The sequence below is a fragment of the Pinus tabuliformis genome, chromosome 2_1 (genome assembly GCF_031772625.1).
Source record: "Pinus tabuliformis cultivar Carrire ecotype Pingquan chromosome 2_1, CPIR1, whole genome shotgun sequence".
Classification (NCBI taxonomy): Eukaryota; Viridiplantae; Streptophyta; class Pinopsida; order Pinales; family Pinaceae; genus Pinus; species Pinus tabuliformis.
Window position 1 is genome coordinate 422,555,403 of NC_142299.1, and position 23,202 is coordinate 422,578,604.

Here is a 23,202-nt window from a genome sequence, read left to right on the forward strand (position 1 = left end):
TTAATTACATTTTTCCTAGAAGGGTCTTATAAACATGATGTTGACTTTCTTGACTCGTGACAGTAACTCCTACGACCTAACAAACCCTAGAAGCATGACGAACATGCTTTTACCTAGAATACCATCAATAATGAGCATGAAACCTATGCTTTAAAATAATAACTTTTTATTTTCTTCTCTTATTCGTTACATAGAATACATATTGAAATGAGTACAACAACAATTATGAAGACCGAAACTAGTTACATTTCCAATAAGTCTAGCAACAAATCTTCCTTACGCAACATCATATTATCCTCTATGAACATAACATTTGCTTCCTCATTTTTATTTTATTCTTCCCATTTCATAGGCTCTTCTTACTTTGATACCTTTTTATATCAAAGTTATCACCCCCTACGATATCAATGTATCACAATGGACCACCCATCTATATAGTCATCATGAATCACATGATTACATAGAAACCTAAGATTTATGATCTATGTAATTTACTAACATTAATCAACTATTCAATAATAATAAATAGGACATTTACTATCTGCATATGGGGTAACTAAGGTGGAAAAATGGGGGGGAGGGGGGAGGGCAATGTTGTGTTTTTATTTCCCCACCAACCGATGACTCGATGGGACGTGGCAACACCCCCTCCTCCCCCCCACCCCTAGAGAACATTCATGTAACGAATAGCATGACAACCATTGTTACAAGGAAACCCATGCAAACAAACACTTCAAGAGATATACGGAGGTATGTAATCGGTCACAGTATTGCACCCATGCATCGACTTGCTCACTGCAATCCTATCAATCCATCGACATTCAATCAGGATCCATTAATTGATGCCTCATTGGGATTCTACATGCTACCTATGACTTTTCTCAGCAAACACATAGATGAAGATCATTATATTGAGGTGGCCTCGATAATTATTTTAACGTATATAAAGCGATGTATTAATATCAATTATGGGCAAAAAGCATGGAGATGGGTCAAATTTTTTGGTGAAATAGGTTATGTTTTGGAGGGAAAAACAATGGCTCAAGCGATCCATTCAAGCGCTAGATCGAGCTCCTTGGGCGCTAAAAAAATAGCTCAATTGAGGGTTAAAAACTAACCCTTAATCTTTGAGAACGACGACGTTCCCTTCAGTTGATCAAACAAGTCATCAATCCTCAACAAAGGGTACCTATTCTTAATCGTCACCTTGTTCAACTGCCCATAATCGATGAATAAGTTGAGGGTACCCTCTTTCTTCTTCACAAACAACATTGGTGCACCCCAAGGCAACACACTTGGCCTAATGTAACCCTTGTCAAGCATTTCCTTCAACTGCAACTTCAACTCCACTAACTCTAGAGTGCTCATCGTATACACTGCCTTTGATGCTAGTGCTACTCATGGTACCAACTCAATAGAAAATTCCACTTCCCTGTGAGGTGATAACTGTGGGATATTTGTTGGGAATACATCCTAAAACTGTTGTAAAACTAGGTACCTGTTCAAGACCTCAGCATCCTCAACATCCTTACCTTTGTCACTGGAAATATGCACTACAAATAAGACACACCTTTTCTTACAATTGTGCTTTGCCTACATACCTGCAACCATTCTAACCTGTGTCGCCTTCCTCTTATCATGCAAGAATCTCTACTCTCCATTGTCATCAAAGCACTCAATAGCCCTATCACAACAGTCCACCTTAGTACTATGAAGATACAACCAATCCATACCTAGAAGCATATTGTACGAACCCAGTGGAAGTACATTCATATGCGTTGATGTAGACATACCATTCAACTCAAATGCACAAACTCTTACCCAATGATGAAATCATTTCTTAGTACCTGTAGCCAACTGCACTAACCAAGAATATGCATGTACTTCTTTATTCAAACCACGCTTATCCACCAGGTCATGATTGATATAACTATAGTTAGATCCAGGGTCAATCAAAATAGAAACAACTTGATCACAAATCTTACCTTCCATCTCAATAATATATGCATGTTGATCAACCTGCTTATTATCCAAAGATGCATAAATTCGAGGAATACTCTGTCCAACATCCCCAACCGTCTGTGCTTCTTAAGCACTGTAAATCTGTAGTATGCCACCCTAATGTTGCACACAATCTCTCCTACGATGATCCTAGCCACAAGTCCAATATTGTAAAGGCTTCCTGCCATCACCCTTGTTCTACTCCTCAAACTAAAATCCTTGTCCTTTGTCAGTTGTATTGAACCTCTTATGTGACACTACGTTCTCTTTGTTGCTTGTATCCGATAATATTCCTCGCTTCTTATCCCACTTTCCCTTTTTATTGTCATTACCATTCCACTCCTATTTGGATTCATACATATATTTCGATTGCTCATAACCACACTTCAAATTTTTTATGGCTTCCTCCATTGATCTAGGCTCATCAATATCAATCTTGTCCTTGAATGTTACCGACAACCCAATGATGAATCTTTGAATCTTAGGTTTCTCCTCCTTAAGACAAGGTATATACCTCAATAAATCCAAGAACCTACTAGTATACTCATCGTTATTCATAGATCTTGTAACAGCTCTGGTGAAAATTCAATGTAATAAAAGTAAATAAAGGAAAAATAATAACCACGGATGATGGGACACTTATTCCAAGTTGAATGTTGGGAAAAATCCTAGTGATGGGGATCACTTGTGATTATTTATGGCTAAGGAAATTTGCAAAGGCAATGGCTAAGGCTTTGGAAAGGAAAAATGTCATTTTTGGCACATTTAATTATGAAAATAATGGAAATTGGGAGAAAAGGGAGATAAAAGGTCACATGTTGCATGTGAGGAGAAAATTGAAGAAAAATAATGGAAAATGAAGAAAATAGAGGCCTCATTCATAAAAAGGCTTCTAAGGATCAGTTGGTAACCTTTTCTCAGTTCAGTTTTGGAACTCTGTCATTATTCTCTCTCTCTCATACTCTTGGAGACTTAGAGTTTTCTTGGAGCACTCTTGGTGGGTGTGGTATACTTGGATTCTTGGATCAAGAAGGTAAAGGAAGAGCAGGAAAGAACAAGAGGGCATCAGGATCAATAGTTACATCATATTTTCTTGCAGGTACCGAGTTGCTATGTTTCCTTCACTAGTTCTGGTATGCATCGCATATAAATGTGGATTTTTGGTTGTGATTTGTCATTAGCATGGAGGATGGTCGGGATTGACAGTGGACTCCCTAGAATTTTCATTTCGTGGATAGCCATGGTGATTGTGGATTTACTTTCATTGTTTGTTTTTGGTTGGTTCTCATGTTTCCTTAGCTTGGGCTGAGTTACTAGTCCTAGAAGCCTTGGTTGGACAAATTCTCTAGAATCCCTAGGTGGGTTGAGTTACTAGTCCTAGAAGCCCTGGTTGGACAAATGCTATAGAAGCCCTACATAATATGTGGGTTGAGTTACTAGTATTGGAAGCCTTGGTTGGACAAATGCTCTGGAAGCCCTGGAAGGCTTGGATGGAGACCAATCTGATGATGGTTTTGTGATGTCCGATAGTGAGGTGGAATCACTATTTGATGGGTTGAGGTGGATGGCCTCTGGAAGCCCTGGATGGTTTTGATTGATGTGTTCTATGAGATCCCACATTCATGCTTATAATATGGCACAGGGGTTTATGGATGAAGAGAGGTTTTGCTTAGCCATTCTAGGATTGGGTGGAACGTGGAAGTCCCATCCCGAGTTTAGATTTTGTATCATTAATGAAAGGTTATTTCTCCTTTTATTTCTATGAGTATTATGATGGATTATATGTGGTATATATGACTATGATTTCATTGATATTTTTGTCCCTATTATGTTGGTTATGTATGTGTTTTATAATAGCAGCCATGTGTGGCTCTCATCATGTTTTTACTTGTAATTGAATTATTAATGTATCTATGACCTAATGGATGGAATGGCAGTTGATGTGTTGAGGCATCAATGATTCTTAGCGATTCTCAGCTAGGTATGAGACCCCTATGCTCAGAACTCTTATTTACACCTGTAGATTACATATTTGCGATATGTTTGACGAAATGCATGTCATGGCTAGTAGGGGTCGAGTGAAGGTCTTGAACAAGTATTTTCTTTAGTATTGTCATTTCCATGTTATTTTACTGATATGAAGAGATGGTTCAATTCTTGGCAGTGACCTGGGCTCTGGGCCTGAAAAAGTGGCTCAAATCCCGGAGTTGTTGGAATATCATTGACAAATTTAGTCTCTACTTGCTAGCAGATAATCCTGTGAGAGAAAATTTCGGTTTCTTGATGTTGTCATGCCTACAACATGAGAGTGACCAAGGCTTAAGTTGTCCAAACTTTCACTGGGACCGAAGGGAAAGATGTCTAGAGTATTGGATTGGTTCCTAAGAGTCCTATAGTTGATATTGAATGTTTGTGTGGTGTGTTTCCACCAGTTGCACTTCCTTAACGTGACTTAGGAGGTCGATTCATATCATAGTGGCCTCTCGTTGCATGTTTACCCCATCTGGCCAGTTGCTTGGGTAGATGTGGGAAGAGGGTGTTACAGAGTGGTATCAGAGCATGGCTCACCCCTCAAACTCGATGGGCTTTGTGTTGGTCATACATGCATGTTAATTTCATGTGTTTCTCTCACACTTGAATTCGATGTGCTTGTTGCATTTGCATGATGTTGTTCATGGTTGAAGTGATCTCGTCATTTGAAACTTGATGTTTTGTTGTGGAATGCATCGTCATGAGTATATGACTAGTTACATGTCGATTTATGTCACTTACATGTATCATTATAGTGTGATTAGTTACATTCTTTTATGTTTGGTTACATTATTATATGCCCGGTTACATGTATCATTCTCGTAGGTTTTATTTCGAGTATCATGCACCCATGCTTGATCAAACGTGTTTAGGCATATGTGTGGATGGTTATGCATCACTTATTCATGTTCATGTTTGTATATGGTCAAGTGTATAGTGACTCAATGATGGTTGTTTTCATGCATGAGGTTATGGTGTGTGTTGTTATTGAGATCGTGCATTGATGACTAGACCCTAGCTATAATGATGGTTGCATGGTCATGTGCTTATGTGTTAGGTTCCTATAATACTAGTGATTCCCCCATTACTATTGTCATTGTATCCCTTATTGTTATTGTTGTGCCCTTATTGTCTCCATATTGTTATTATTGTGCCCCATATAATCCCTCTATTATTATTTTTGTGCCTTTATATTATTATTGTTAGGTCGGCTTGGTTATATTGTGACCCCTTAGACTCCTATATATAGAAAGGAGGTTTTGTCATTTGAAGCATCCAATAATTGTTCATTTGTGTAATGTAAAGGAGGTTTCCCCCTCGAAGAGGCTGAATTCTAAGATGTTGATCTATCTTTTCTATCTTTTTGTGGGCTGGTTCCATAACCTTTGGTATCAAAGCTTTGGATTCTAGGGTTTTGCTGCTCCAAACAAGTCATCGTGGAATTTTCACTATAACTTTTTCCTGCGATGTTTCAGAAGCTAAAAAAAAGAAACCATTTGAGACTAAATCTTGCTGAACCTTCAGTCTGAATTTCAGATTTTGTCTCGCTATATTTTCTGAGATAAGATCTGAGGAGTTTAAGGTTTTTTGCAAGCTCTAGAATCTCATCTGAAACAGGTTATCATGGAATGCTCACTATAACTCTTTCACTACAAAGTTTCAGAAGCTAAAAAAGAAAATCCCATTTGTGAATAAATCGGTCTAAACATCGGCTTCGAATTTTAGAACCTGTCTCACTATATTTTTGGAGATATAATTTGAGGAAGTTAGGGTTATTGTAAAATCCCGAATTACATTCCAAACAAGTCACCTTGGAAAAATCATCATAACTTTCGCTCTCAGCATCAGATTGAATTTTCGTAAGAAGTTACAGAAAGAGCACGGACTGTAGTTTTCTTGGGTATCATTTTCAGAACCTAGGGTTGAAACAATGACCCGTGGCACATAGTACAAGTTCGCTCTACTGAACTAGTCTATACTCAGGTCCTCGTGGGAGATTTGGCATAACTCTTCATTGGAGAATGCAATATTGATCAGAATTGCGGGGTTAGAAAGATTACTTAGAGGGTAACCGCAAGAAGAAATTTTAGACTTGGGAGATCCAAAATTATAGAGATACATCAGATTCAATATCGAGCTCCTACAAAGTGAAAAAAGGTGTGTAGTTTTTTTTAAATTTTTGCATAAACTTGGTTTGAAAAATTATTTTGAAGCAATTCAAAAGGCATAATGAAGCATTATTATCATTAATTGATGCCCCGAAGAAAGAAAATGGAAACACCTAGTAAGCAACCTGAAAGCTCTAGCATGACTCATGAAGAAGAGGAAGAAATGCAACATGATATATCAAAATTACGAGACTAAGCACAACAAATTTCACTCGCACAAAAAGTAACAGAAGATAAGATAGATGGTTTAAAGAAAGACGTAATCGATCACAGTTTTGCACCCATGCATCGACTTGCTCACTGCAATCCTATCAATCCATCGACATTCAATCAGGATCCATTAATTGATGCCTCATTGGGATTCTACATGCTACCTACAACTTTTCTCAGCAAACACATAGATGAAGATCATTATATTGAGGTGGCCTCGACAATTATTTTAATGTAGTCATGTAAATTATATAAAGCGATGTATTAATATCAATTATGGGCAAAAGCATGGAGATGGGTCAAATTTTTTGGTGAAATAGGTTATGTTTTGGAGGGAAAAACAATGGCTCAAGCGATCCATTCAAGCGCTAGATCGAGCTCCTTGGGCGCTAAAAAAATAGCTCGATTGAGGGTTAAAAACTAACCCTTAATCTTTGAGAATGACGTCGCTCCCTTCAGCTGATCAAACAAGTCATCAATCCTCAACAAAGGGTACCTATTCTTAATCGTCACCTTGTTCAACTGCCCATAATCGATGAATAACTTGAGGGTACCCTCTTTCTTCTTCACAAACAACATTGGTGCACCCCAAGGCAACACACTTGGCCTAATGTAACCCTTGTCAAGCATTTCCTTCAACTGCAACTTCAATTCCACTAACTCTAGAGTGCTCATCCTATACACTGCCTTTGATGCTAGTGCTACTCATGGTACCAACTCAATAGAAAATTCCACTTCCCTGTGAGGTGATAACTCTGAGATATTTGTTGGGAATACATCCTGAAACTGTTGTAAAATTGGGTACCTGTTCAAGACCTCAACATCCTCAACATCCTTACCTTTGTCACTGGAAATATGCACTACAAATAAGACACACCCCTTCCTACAATTGTGCTTTGCCTACATACCTGTAACCATTCTAACCCGTGTCGCCTTCCTCTTATCATGCAAGAATCTCTACTCTCCATTGTCATCAAAGCACTCAATAGCCCCATCACAACAGTCCACCTTAGTACTATGAAGATACAACCAATCCATACCTAGAAGCATACTGTACGAACCTAATGGAAGTACATTCATATGCGTTGATGTAGACATACCATTCAACTCAAATGCACAAACTCTTACCCAATGATGAAATCATTTCTTAGTACCTATAGCCAACTGCACTAACCAAGAATATGCATGTACTTCTTTATTCAAACCACGCTTATCCGCCAGGTCATGATTGATATAACTATAGTTAGATCGAGGGTCAATCAGAATAGAAACAACTTGATCACAAATCTTACCTTCCATCTCAATAATATATGCATGTTGATCAACCTGCTTATTATCTAAAGATGCATAAATTCGAGGAATACACTGTCCAACATCCCTAATCGTCTGTGCTTCTTAAGCACTGTAAATCTGTAGTATGCCACCCTAATGTTGCACACAATCTGTCCTGCGATGATCCTAGCCACAAGTCCAATACTGTAAAGGCTTCCTGCCATCACCCTTGTTCTACTCCTCAAACTAAAATCCTTGTCCTTTGTCAGTTGTATTGAACCTCTTATGTGACACTACGTTCTCTTTGTTGCTTGTATCCGATAATATTCCTCGCTTCTTATCCCACTTTCCCTTTTTATTGTCATTACCATTCCACTCCTATTTGGATTCATACATATATTTCAATTGCTCATAACCACACTTCAAATTTTTTATGGCTTCCTCCATTGATCTAGGCTCATCAATATCAATCTTGTCCTTGAATGTTACCAACAACCCAATGATAATCTTTGAATCTTAGGTTTCTCCTCCTTAAGACAAGGTATATACCTCAATAACTCCAAGAACCTGCTAGTATACTCATCGTTATTCATAGATCTTGTAATAGCTATGGTGAAAATTCAATGTAATAAAAGTAAATAAAGGAAAAATAATAACCACAGATGATGGGACACTTATTCCAAGTTGAATGTTGGGCAAAATCCTAGTGATGGGGATCATTTGTGATTATTTATGGCTAAGGAAATTGGCAAAGGCAATGGCTAAGGCTTTGGAAAGGAAAAATGCCATTTTTGGCACATTTAATTATGAAAATAATGGAAATTGGGAGAAAAGGGAGATGAAAGGTCACGTGTTGCATGCGAGGAGAAAATTGAAGGAAAATAATGGAAAATGAAGAAAATAGATGCCTCATTCATAAAAAGGCTTCTAAGGATCAATTGGTAACCTTTTGTCAGTTCAGTTTTGGAACTCTGTGATTATTCTCTCTCTTTCATACTCTTGGAGACTTAGAATTTTCTTGGAGCACTCTTGGTGTGTGTGGTATACTTGGATTCTTGGATCAAGAAGGTAAAGGAAGAGAAAGAAAGAACAAGAGGGCATCGGGATCAATAGTTACATCATATTTTCTTGCAGGTACCGAGTTGCTATGTTTTCTTCACTAGTTTTGGTATGCATCGCATATAAATGTGGATTTTTGGTTGTGATTTGTCATTAGCATGGAGGATAGCCGGGATTGACAGTGGACTCCCTAGAATTTTCATTTCGTGGATAGCCATGGTGATTGTGGATTTACTTTCATTGTTTGTTTTCAGTTGGTTCTTATTGTTGGCATTATGATTCAGGTGTTGTCCTTGATGGCAAACCCATTCAGGTGATAAATCAAGAAGGACGCAGGAAATATGTTCAGCAAGTGCGTCCCCGCAGGTATACCATACAGAACCCGCATCCAGGGACGCAGGCCAGCCGTTCAGGAGGTGCGTCCGCCCAGTGCACACATTTCGAGGCAGAGAAAAGCACGTGGGGGTTTCTTGTGTGGTATCTAGCCGACGGTATTGTGTTTCTATGGTGTCGGCTCGTGGTATTGTTCCATGTTTTGGGGAGAAGCTTGCCTATATAAAGCAAAGGAGTTCATTTGGATTTTGCATCATCTTGGTTGAATATCTCTTGGTGAGATCTAGTCCAGATCTATAAGGGCGAATCTTCTAATGGACTATGATCTGTATGGCGCATGATCAGATCTGTGGATCTGAGAGTTTGGGTTGGTTCTGAAGTCCTCATATTTCTTATATCTGAAGGGACGCAGGTTCAGTGAAGGGCAAGTGCGCCGGGACGCAGTACAGTAAAAAGCTCAGGTGCGTCTCTGAGGCAAAGGACGCGGCGCGACTGTGTTATTGGGTGCGTCTCTGAAGCGAAAGACGCGGCGCGATAGTGTTGCTGGGTGCGTCGGTCGCAGCAAAGCATAGAGGAACAGTGCGTCTGCACGCAGAACAGCAGAAGGTAGACTACGTCCAGTCACAGGCCACAGAAAGAAAATATGCGTCCCTGTCTTAAGATGATCTGTTGACTGTATATTTCTGTTCATAAGGTGTTCTGGGTTATTTCTGTAATTACTGATCTGATATCTGTAGTGGACTGTATCTGTTGTATACTTGTTGATCATTTGATTCTTCATGAAAAGAAGTAGGGGGTTGTAGCTCCCTTCCAGGAGAGACTGGAAAACGAGAGAGAGTTGTAGCTCTCTGCAGGTTGCAGCCTGCGTGCTGGTAAAGGACTGCACCAGTACAAAATCATTGTAAAAAGAATTTCTTGAAAGAAGATAGAGACATATTGCAGCAGGTGGTTTCCTCCCGCATTGGGTTTCCACCTTACATCTTGTGTTCTTTGGTGTGACTGTCTATTTTCTTTATTCATGCTCATTGTTTTATGGTACTGATATGCAAGAATAATTCAAAAGATCAAATAAGGAAGATTTGGTAAATTGCTAGATAATACTGATTCACCCCCCCTCTCAGTATTATTTCCAACAATTGGTATCAGAGCAGGTCCTTCAGAAAAGCTTGATCGCTTGAAGGTAGATCGTTCATCATGAGCAACTACGAGAGAGAAGCATCAATCAGGCCACCGGTTTTTGATGGGACAAACTTCAATTATTGGAAGGTAAGAGTTACTGCATATCTTCAATCTCTTGGTACTGAAGTTTGGGACATTGTAGAAACAGGCTATGCTTTTCCTTCAGCTACTCCTACAGATCCAGCTGAGAAAAAGAAGTATGAAACAAATGCAAAAGCAGTCAGTACTCTATTAGGAAGTATATCCCAAACAGAATTCATGAAGGTAATGCACTTCAAATCAGCAAAAGAAATATGGGACAAAATGATCACAAGCTATGAAGGAGATGAACAGGTAAAACAAGCTAAACTTCAAACTCTCAGGATTCAATATGAGACTCTCAAGATGTATAATGATGAAAGTGTGGCTAATTATTTTCTTCGGGTAGATGAGATTGTAAATTGTATGAAAAATTTGGGTGAAGAAGTAAAGGAGTCTATAGTAGTTCAAAAGATTCTAAGATCATTATCCCCCAAGTTTGAATCTAAAGTATCTGCAATAGAAGAAAAAGAAAATCTCCGTGTTCTTACTATGTCTCAGCTACATGGAATTCTAACTGCTTATGAAATGAGAAAGGGAGGACCATCAGACAGAAGGGAGGCTGCTTTTAAAGCATCAGGCAAAGAAGATCACTATGAAGCAAGTCATGATCCAGAAGAAGAGGAAGAAGAATCAAATTTTGTCAGAAATCTTCAAAGGGGTTCTGGAAGGTTCAGAGGTAAGCTACCTTTCAAATGCTTTGCTTGTGGAAGAGTAGGTCATTATGCTGCAAAATGCTCTTATAAGGATAAAGGAAAGGAACCAGTTAGATGGAACAAGAAACAAAGTGCAAATAAGAAAAGCTACTACACCCATGAAGATAGTGATGGCTTATCAAACAGTGATGAAGATGAACAAGGTAATAAATATAGATTGTTAATGGCATTTGAAGATGATGATTATGAGGATGCTGTAGATGTGGATAACCTTTATGATGAAATTACTAGACTCAAGAGATGTATAGAAGAAAAGAACATGATTATTGATACTCTACAATTCCAAATTGATGAAAAGGAAAAACATCTTGAAAAATTAGAAGGTGAAATTGTTGGTCTTAGAAAAGAAATTGAGAAAACAAAAACTATTAATCTCAAGTTTGTCAAAGGATCTGAAACTTTGGATGAGATTATCAGTGTGCAGCGGTCTCCACTAAATAAGACAGGTTTGGGCTATAATGGAGAAACTTCTCAAGCATCCACTTCAAAAAGTTATCTTGATGCAGCAAGAAGAAATGAGCAAGAGCACAAGGAAGATCATCAGGTAAAGCAGGGACAAATGTCAAACAGAAACTATCAGGGGCAATCCAGCTTAAGGGTGAACAAAAGCCACAACCAGCCACAGGTAAAATCTTCTCAATTTGGTTCAAGAATAGATGAAAATAGAAATTACAATCAGTTGGCTGGTAGATCCAATAATCGCAGAAGCTTCTTCAATGGACAATGCTTTTCTTGCCATAACTTTGGTCACAAAGCAGCTCAATGTGTTGCGTATAAAACAATCATGACTAGGGAAGCTCAAAAACAAAGAAGTATGACAGGGATTACAAAAAGGACCTATAACAACTTTTCAGCTCTTGAAAATGAAGTTGAATGTTCTATTTGCAATAATTTTGGACATAAAGACTTTGAATGCAGAAGCAGGTTTCCGGAAAGAAAGGTACAAGAGCAGAAAAAGGAACAAGCCTCAGGCACCAAAACATGGAGAATAAAGGAACCTCAAACAGAAAGATGTGGGATAGCATTTTATGCAGAAGGACAAGAAAATCTATGGTACATTGACAGTGGATGTTCGAAGCATATGACAGGTGATAAAGAAAAACTTGAGTCTTATTCTAATTTAGAAAAGGGAAAGAAAGTCTCTTTTGGAAATGATACTCCTGCAACTATAAAAGGAAAAGGTATTGCTCCTTTAAAAGAAGATGTTAAGGCTGGAAATGTTTTGTTTGTTGATGGATTGAAGCATAATCTACTAAGTGTCAGCCAGATGTGTGATCAAAGAACCGAGGTTATATTCAGATCAAATGGATGTCTTGTTCGTGATCTTGATACAGGTAAAACAGTTCTCAAAGGAAAAAGAACTCCAAATAATCTATACATATTTGATGAAGGACAACAACAATGCTATCTAAGCAAGGATGAAGAGCACTGGTTATGGCATCGAAGGTTGGGACATCTAAGCTTCTCACAAATAAGGAAAGCTTGCAAATATCAGGCAGTTCGCGATCTTCCAGATATCAAAATTCCTGACAACACCATATGCAGATCATGTCAGTTTGGAAAACAAACCAGAACTAACTTTCCAGAGAAAGAAGGATCAGCCAGCATGCCTCTTGAGCTAGTACATACAGATGTATGTGGACCATTCAGAAAAAGAACACCTAGAGGAGAGGAATACTTGATATTATTTATTGACGATTTCTCCAGGTTTGTTTGGTTAGGACTTATGAAGCACAAAGATGAAGCATTCGAAAAATTCAAATCCTTCAAAGCCTTGGTTGAAAATGAATCAGGTCACAAAATTAAGTGCCTCAGATCCGACAGAGGTGGGGAATTTACTTCAAATGAATTTTTCGATTTCTGTGATGAACATGGGATAAGGAGAGAATTCTCTACAGCTAGAACTCCTCAGCAAAATGGAGTTGTTGAAAGAATGAACAGAACAATCCAACAAATGGCTCGTGCTATGCTTGATGAATCAGGAACTCCCGCAACCTTCTGGGGTGAAGCTGCACATGCTGCGGTTATTATTCTCAACAAAACAAATGTCCGAGTGAACAGCACTCAAACCCCTCATGAGCTCTGGAGTGGTAAAACTCCTTCGGTAAAGCACTTCAAAATCTTTGGGAGCAAATGCTATATCAAGAATACTGAGGAGCAGCTTGGCAAACTTGATCCTAGAGCAGATGAAGGCATTCTTCTTGGCTACTCTCCACATAGCAAAGCATACAAATGCTACAATAAAAGACTTGGCAGAATTGTTGACAGCATTGATGTAGTGGTTGATGAGAAGGGATACATTCCTAGGCAAATACATCGTGAAGACATCGAAGAAGATGAAAGCTACCCTCAAAGACAGAATGATGAAGAAGAAGAACCGCAAGAACAATCTCAAGAAGAACCTCACGAAGAAGCAGAAGAACGAACAAGAATAGAAGAAAAGACTCCATCCAGATATGTTCAAAAGAACCATCCAGAATCTCAGATCATGGGACAGAAAGAAGCAGGTATACAAACTAGAAGAACAGTTGCAGAAGCTTCAAGTTATTTGGCATTACTCTCCTCTACTGAACCACAAAATGTGAAAGAGGCATGCAAAGATGAATGTTGGGTGAAAGCAATGGATGAAGAACTTGAGCAAATCGAAAAGAACAACACTTGGGAGCTGGTTCCTAGACCAAAGGATAAGAATGTTATCGGAACAAAATGGGTCTTCAAAAATAAATTGAATGAAAATGGAGAAGTAATTAGAAACAAAGCCAGACTTGTTTGTAAAGGGTATGCGCAGCAAGAAGGAATAGACTTTGAAGAAACTTTTGCTCCTGTTGCAAGACTTGAGGCCATCCGAATGTTTCTTGCTCTCTCAAGTTGTCAGAACTTCAAAGTATTTCAAATGGATGTGAAATCAGCCTTTCTGAATGGAGACTTGGAAGAAGAAGTGTACATTGAACAGCCAGATGGGTTCATTCTTGGAAATGATCCAAATCTTGTATGCCGATTGAAAAAGGCTCTCTATGGTCTCAAACAAGCTCCAAGGGCTTGGTACTACCGGTTGGACAAATATCTTCATCAACAAGGTTTTTCAAAAGGTTCAGCAGATAGCAATCTTTATATAAAAGTTGAAAATGACAAATTGCTAATACTTGTTGTGTATGTAGATGACATTATTTTTGGCAGCAATGAAGAAGCTATGAGTCAAAGCTTTGCCTCGGTCATGCAGAAAGAATTTGAAATGTCCTTGCTAGGAGAACTGACATACTTCCTTGGTTTGCAAATCCAACAAAAGAAAGGAGGAATCCTTTTATCTCAAACCAAGTATCTCAAGCAGATTTTGAAGAAATATGGCATGGAAGATGCAAAACCAGTATGTACACCCATGGTCACAGGATGTAGTCTCAGTGCAAATGATGAATCTGCAGCAGTACATCAACCAACCTACAGATCTATGATTGGAAGTTTACTATATTTGACAGGTACCCGACCAGACATCATGCATGCAGTTGGAATAGTTGGAAGATTTCAGGCAAATCCAAAGGAGACTCATCTTCAAGCAGTGAAGAGAATTTTCAAATATCTTCAAGGGACTCAAAATTATGGCTTATGGTATCCTAGAGATACAGATCTCACTCTTCATGCTTATACAGATGCAGATTGGGCCGGAAGCGTGGATGACAGGAAAAGCACAAGTGGTGGTGCGTTCTTTATGGGTCCCAGACTGGTATCTTGGTTCAGCAAGAAACAGAGTTCAATTGCCTTGTCTACAGCTGAAGCAGAATATGTTGCTGCTGCATCTTGTTGCACCCAACTCCTTTGGATGATGCAGACTTTGCAGGATTATCAAATCACTTGTACACCTCCAATCCCTATCTTATGTGACAACACAAGTGCAATCAGCATCTCAAAGAATCCGGTTATGCATTCAAAAACCAAGCACATACCAATCAAGTACCATTTTCTCCGGGAACAAGTACTTGAACAGAAGGTCAAGTTGGAGTATGTTCCTTCTAAGGAACAAGTTGCTGATATTTTCACCAAACCGTTGCCCAGGGACACTTTTGAATACCTCAGGCAAAAGCTGGGGGTTGTTGATGCATCATCTTACTGTTGATCATCTTCCTATTGGTGGTATAGGCTCAGGGGGAGCACATAATGCATTGTTGGCATTATGGAGAAGGAGATCTTGGAAATAGCTGCAATATGTCTCTATCTCCTTCATGATGGATTTCTGGTTACAGATCTGGAGAAGCATGAGCATAGGGGGAGCATACCCTTTGCCCTTGATGTCAAAGGGGGAGAATGAAGCTGAAGATTATGTGGTTGCCATCAAGTCCAAAGGGGGAGTTTGTTGGCATTATGATTCAGGTGTTGTCCTTGATGGCAAACCCATTCAGGTGATAAATCAAGAAGGACGCAGGAAATATGTTCAGCAAGTGCGTCCCCGCAGGTATACCATACAGAACCCGCGTCCAGGGACGCAGGCCAGCCGTTCAGGAGGTGCGTCCGCCCAGTGCACACATTTCAAGGCAGAGAAAAGCACGTGGGGGTTTCTTGTGTGGTATCTAGCCGACGGTTTTGTGTTTCTATGGTGTCGGCTCGTGGTATTGTTCCATGTTTTGGGGAGAAGCTTGCCTATATAAAGCAAAGGAGTTCATTTGGATTTTGCATCATCTTGGTTGAATATCTCTTGGTGAGATCTAGTCCAGATCTATAAGGGCGAATCTTCTAATGGACTATGATCTCTATGGCGCATGATCAGATCTGTGGATCTGAGTGTTTGGGTTGGTTCTGAAGTCCTCATATTTCTTATATCTGAAGGGACGCAGGTTCAGTGAAGGGCAAGTGCGCCGGGACGCAGTACAGTAAAAGCTCAGGTGCGTCTCTGAGGCAAAGGACGCGGCGCGACTGTGTTATTGGGTGCGTCTCTGAAGCGAAAGACGCGGCGCGATAGTGTTGCTGGGTGCGTCGGTCGCAGCAAAGCATAGAGGAACAGTGCGTCTGCACGCAGAACAGCAGAAGGTAGACTGCGTCCAGTCGCAGGCCACAGAAAGAAAATATGCGTCCCTGTCTTAAGATGATCTGTTGACTGTATATTTCTGTTCATAAGGTGTTCTGGGTTATTTCTGTAATTACTGATCTGATATCTGTAGTGGACTGTATCTGTTGTATACTTGTTGATCATTTGATTCTTCATGAAAAGAAGTAGGGGGTTGTAGCTCCCTTCCAGGAGAGACTGGAAAACGAGAGAGAGTTGTAGCTCTCTGCAGGTTGCAGCCTGCGTGCTGGTAAAGGACTGCACCAGTACAAAATCATTGTAAAAAGAATTTCTTGAAAGAAGATAGAGACATATTGCAGCAGGTGGTTTTCTCCCGCATTGGGTTTCCACCTTACATCTTGTGTTCTTTGGTGTGACTGTCTATTTTCTTTATTCATGCTCATTGTTTTATGGTACTGATATGCAAGAATAATTCAAAAGATCAAATAAGGAAGATTTGGTAAATTGCTAGATAATACTGATTCACCCCCCCTCTCAGTATTATTTCCAACACTTATGTTTCCTTAGCTTGGGCTGAGTTACTTGTCCTAGAAGCCTTGGTTGGACAAATTCTCTAGAATCCCTAAGTGGGTTGAGTTACTAGTCCTAGAAGCCCTAGTTGGACAAATGCTATAGAAGCCCTACATAATATGTGGGTTGAGTTACTAGTATCGGAAACCTTGGTTGGACAAATGCTCTGGAAGCCCTGGAAGGCTTGGATGGAGACCAATCTGATGATGGTTTTGTGATGTCCGATAGTGAGGTGGAATCACTATTTGATGGGTTGAGGTGGATGGCCTCTGGAAGCCCTGGATGGTTTTGATTGATGTGTTCTATGAGATCCCACATTCATGCTTATAATATGGTACAGGGGTTTATGGATGAAGAGAGGTTTTTCTTAGCCATTTGGGTGGAACGTGGAAGTCCCATCATGAGTTTAGATTTTGTATCATTAATGAAAGGTTATTTCTCCTTTTATTTCTATGAGTATTATGATGGATTATATGTGGTATATATGACTATGATTTCATTGATATTTTTGTCCCTATTATGTTGGTTATGTATGTGTTTTATAATAGCAGCCATGTGTGGCTCTCATCATGTTTTTACTTGTAATTGAATTATTAATGTATCTATGACCTAATGGATCGAATGGCAGTTGATGTGTTGAGGCATCAATGGTTCTTAGCGATTCTCAGCTAGGTGTGAGACCCCTATGCTCAGAACTCTTATTTACACCTGTAGAATACATATTCGCGATATGTTTGACGAAATGCATGTCATGGCTAGTAGGGGTTGAGTGAAGGTCTTGAACAAGTATTTTCTTTATTATTGTCATTTCCATGTCATTTTACTGATATGAAGAGATGGTTCAATTCTTGGTAGTGACCTGGGCTCTAGGCCTGAAAAAGTGGCTCAAATCCCGGAGTTGTTGGAATATCATTGACAAATTTAGTCTCTGGTCGCTAGCAAGTAATCTTGTGAGAGAGAATTTCGGTTTCTTGATGTTGTCATGCCTACAACATGAGAGCGACCAAGGCTTAAGTTGTCCAAACTTTCAGTGGGACCCAAGGGCAAGATGTCTAGAGTATTGGATTGGTTCCTAAGAGTCCTATAGTTGATATTGAATGTTTGTATGGTGTGTTTCCATTGGTTGCACTTCCTTAACATGACTTAGGAGGTCCAGTCATATCATAGTGGCCTCTCATTGCATGTTTACCCTGACTGGCCAGTTGCTTGGGTAGATGTGGGAAGAGGGTGTTACAGAGTGGTATCAGAGCATGGCTCACCCCTCAAACTCGATGGGCTATGTGTTGGTCATGCATGCATGTTAATTTCATGTGTTTCTCTCACACTTGAATTCGATGTGCTTGTTGCATTTGCATGATTTTGTTCATGGTTGAAGTGATCTCGTCATTTGAAACTTGATGTTTTGTTGTGAAATGCATCATCATGAGTATATGACTGGTTACATGTCGATTTATGTCAGTTACATGTATCATTGTAGTATGATTGGTTACATTCTTTTATGTTTGGTTACATTATTATATGCCCGGTTACATGTATCATTCTTGTAGGTTTGATTTCAAGTATCGTGCACCCATGCTTGATCAAACGTGTTTAGGCATATGTGTGGATGGTTATGCATCACTTATTCATGTTCATGTTTGTCTATGGTCAAGTGTATAGTGACTCAATGATGGTGGTTTTCATGCATGAGGTTGTGGTGTGTTGTTGTTATTGAGATCGTGCATTGATGACTAGACCCTAGCTAGAATGATGGTTGCATGGTCATGTGCTTATGTGTTAGGTTCCTATAATACTAGTGATTCCCCCATTACTATTGTCATTGTATCCCTTATTGTTATTGTTGTGCCCCTATTGTCTCCATATTGTTATTATTGTGCCCCATATAATCCCTCTATTATTATTTTTGTGCCTTTATATTATTATTGTTAGGTTGGCTTGGTTATATTGTGACCCCTTAGACTCCTATATATAGAAAGGAGGTTTTCTCATTTGAATCATCCAAGAATTGTTCATTTGTGTAATGTAAAGGAGGTTTCCCCCTTGAAGAGGCTGAATTCTAAGACATTGATCTATCTTTTCTATCTTTTCGTGGGCTGGTTCCATAACATTTGGTATCAAAGCTTTGGATTCTAGGGTTTCACTGCTCCAACCAAGTCATTGAGGAGTTTTCACTATAACTTTTTTTTGCGATGTTTCAGAAGCTAAAAAAAAACCCATTTGACACTAAGTCTTGTTGAACCTTCAATCTAAATTTTAGATTTTGTCTCGCTATATTTCGGAGATAAGATCTGAGGAGTTTAGGGTTTTTTTCAAGCTCTAGAATCTCATCTAAAACAGGTTATTGTGGAATGCTCACTATAACTCTTTCACTACAAAGTTTCAGAAGCAAAAAAAAAATCCCATTTGTGAAGAAATCGGTTTAAACATCGGCTTCGAATTTTAGATCCTGTCTCACTATATTTACGGAGATATAATCTGAGGAAGTTAGGGTTTTTGTAAAATCCCAAATTACATTCCAAGTAGGTCACCTTAGAAAAATCATCATAACTTTCGCTCTCAGCATCAGATTGAATTTTCGTAAGAAGTTACAGAAAGAGGACGGACTATAGTTTGTTTGGGTATCATTTTCAGAACCTAAGGTTGAAACAGTGGCCTGTGGCACATCGTACAAGTTCGCTCTACTGAACTAGTCTATACTTAGGTCATCGTGGGAGATTTGGCATAACTCTTCATTGGAGAATCCAGTATTGATCAGACTTGCGGGGTTAGAAAGATTACTCAGAGGGTAACCGCAAGAAGCAATTTCAGACTTGGGGGATCCAAAATTATAGAGATACATCAGATTCAATATCGAGCTCCTACAAAGTGAAAAAAGGTGTGTAGTTTTTTTAAAATTTTTGCATAAACTTGGTTTGAAAAATTATTTTGAAGCAATTCAAAAGGCATAATGAGAACCATCATGTTCCAAAGATCGATATGAGGAAGTTTGATGGCAAGGATCCCGAAACATGGATACTACAGATGGAGCAATTTTTCGATCTCCATAATGTGCAAAACACACAAAAGTTACGCATTGCAACTTTATATTTGGAACCAAATCAATTTGTATGGTATCAATGGCTTTGCTCTCGTAAAAAAATTGTCGCTTGAGCTACTTTTACAGATGAAATGATAGCACATTATAAGGATACAAAAAGAAACACTTTTTTAACCAATTGATAAATCTCAAACAAAAGGGTTCAATGATGGATCACATTGAGGACTTCCAAAAATTGAATATAAGGGTAAAAGATATTCTAGAGGAGCATAAGATTGATGTGTTCATAGGGACTTTAAAAGATAGCATCCAACATGAGGTTTGCATTTGGAAACCAGATTCATTGGAGAAGGCATTCAGGTTGGCAAGAAAAATGGAAAGCAAAATTATGGCAACAAGGAAGCCTACCACTCACAATCATAAAGATGGAAGTGTTACTGCCCCTAGCCATCCACAACCTACAAGGTTGACACCAAAACAATTGGAAGAAAGAAAATCAAAAGGGCTTTGTTACAGTTGTGATAGCAAATACACTAAAGGTCATAAGTGTGTCGAGAAGAAATTATTTTACATAGATTGTGAAGAGGAGGAAGAAAAGGAACAAGAAACATCAAAAGAAGAGGATATACACCAGGAACAAACCCTAGAAAAAGAAGAAATGAATCCAACCATATCTTCTAATGCATTGGCTGGAATTACCACGCCTCAAAATATCAAGATAGAAGGGCATATCAAGAAGAAAAAGGTAATAGTGTTGATTGATTCGGGAAGTACCCATAATTTTATTCATTGTAAGATAGCCAAGGAATTGAATTGCTTCCTATATCCAACACTAGAGTGTTAAGTGATGGTTGCAAGTGGAGGAACTATAAATTTCTCAAGAAAGTGCCATAATATAAGGTTATCCATGGGAGAATATGTATTGAATAGCCGAATGCTTTCCATTCCAATGAGTGGTTTTGATATTGTACTAGGAGTCTAATGTCTACAATCCTTGGGTACAATAGATTTTAATTTTCAAGAACTTTTCATGAAATTCTCTTCAGAAGGAAAGGAAGTTGAATTAAGGTGTATTGCAGGGAAACTGGGAAAGATAATAAGCTCTAACGGAATGACAAAGCTTCTAAAGAAAGAACAACGAGGCATAATTTCACTATTATGTTCACTAGAGGTTCCCACATCAAAATCATCCATTTCTCCAGATCTCCAAAAAGTATTGGACAATCATTCCAAGGTATTTGAGAGACTCTCAAAGGCCTCCCACCTATTCGTGATCATGATCATGCTATTAATCTAATTCCAAGAAGTGTTCCTCCAAACATTGAGCCTTACAAATATCCCTATGTCCAAAATAGTGAAATTGAATGTATGGTTGCAGAAATGCTAGAGGCTAGTATAATTCAACCTAGTCAAAGTTAATTCTCTGCTCCAGTAGTATTGGTTCACAATAAGGATGGATCATGACACATGTGTCCAGATTATAGGGAGCTCAAGAGCTCACTATTAAAGATAAATTTCCCATTCCTATCATGGATCCATTTACTTCACCAAGTTGGATCTTCATTCAGGATATCATCAAATTAGAATGAAGACTGAAGACATTCCAAAAAACATTTAGAGCTCATGAGGGTCATTATGAATTTTTGGTCATGCCTTTTTGCCTTACTAATGCACCTTCTACATTTCAAGGTTTGATGAATTCAATTTTCAAACCCTTCCTTAGAAAATTTGTGTTAGTATTTTTTGATGATATACTAATCTACAACAAGTCTTGGAAGGATCATGTCCAACATGTTGAGATGGTGCTCAAACTATTGGAGGAGAAACAATTATATGCAAAAACCTCCAAATGTTTCTTTGGAGTACAAGAAGTGGAATATATGGGTCATATTGTATCTCATGGAGGTGTTAAGGTAGACCCTAGAAAAATTAAAACCATTAAGGAATGGAAAATCCCCACATCCAAAAAGCATCTACGAGGATTTCTCAGGTTGACGGGGTATTATCGCAAGTTTTTTAAGAATTATGGGAGAATAGAAACACCTCTAACAACATTATTGAATAAAGATGCATTTTCATGGACTCCATAAGAAACGAAGGCCTTTGAACATCTTAAAGAGGCAATGTGCCAAGCACCAGTCTTAGCTACATCAGACTTCACAAAAACCTTTATTGTGGAATGTGATGCCTCAGGAAATGGAATTGGTACTGTTTTAATACAAGAAGAAAGACCCATTGCTTTCCAAAGTCATCCAATCAGAGGAATGGACTTACACAAAGCTATTTATGAGAAGGAAATGTTGGCAATACTACATGCACTTAAGAAATGGCGACCCTACCTAATGGGAAGACACTTCAAGGTAAAAACAGATCATGATAGCCTTAAGTACTTTTTAGAACCAAGATTATCTTCAAAAGAGCAGCAAAAATGGGTCACAAAGATGTTGAGTTACGAATTTGAAATCATCTACAAAAAAGGGAAGAAAAATGTTGTGGCAGATGCACTCTCAAGAAAGGATGAGGATGTGGAAGCATTTCTTTGCGCCATTTCTATTATCCAACCAGATTGGATAAATGAAGCAAGGGATGAATGGAAGAATGACGAGGAAGTGTGGGCACTCATTCAAAAGATACAACAAGATGCCAGTACATCTGATACATTTAGCTGGAAAAATGATTCATTATGGTACAAGGATTGATTATACCTATGTAAGAATTCCCAACTCAAACAAAATATTCTTAGGGAATTGCACACCTCTCCCTTAGGAGGGCACTTGGGATTTCTAAAAACCTACCATAGGGTTAAGAAGGATTTTTTTTGGGATGGACTTAAATCAGATATTCAAAATTTTGTGGCGGAATGTTTGGTTTGCCAACAAAATAAAGTTGAAACAATTAAGACCCCAGGACTATTACAACCTTTATCCGTTCCAAGCCAACGTTGGGAGGAGGTTTCAATGGATTTTATCACAGGTTTACCCAAGTCCGAAGGAAAGAGTGTTATCATGGTGGTAGTTGACAGACTTACCAAGTATGCACACTTTTGTGCATTATCTCATCCATTTAAAGCGAGTACAATTTCTACTACATTTATGGAAACAATTCAAAAGCTAAATGGAAATCCAAAGATTATTGTAAGTGACAGAGATCCCATTTTCACTGGAAATTTTTGGACAAAATTATTTTCTTGTCTTGGTACTCAGTTAGCTCATAGCTCATAGCTCATCTTATCATCCTCAATCTGATGGGAAAACTGAGATAGTAAACAAATGTTTGGAAGGATATCTTCGTTGCTTTGTATCTGATAAACAGGCATAATGGATCAAATGGTTGCCTCTGGCTGAATGTTGGTATAACACTTCCCTTCATACTGCAACAAAAATGACCACATTTATGGCACTTTATGTATATCATCCACCATCCATCACGTCATATTTAAGAGAAAATTCTAAGGTTCAAGCAGTGGAAGATCACATCATACGTCAGCAACAAGTTCTCCAACTCTTAAAGGATAACCTCACCTTGGCACACAACAGAATGAAACAACGGGAAGAT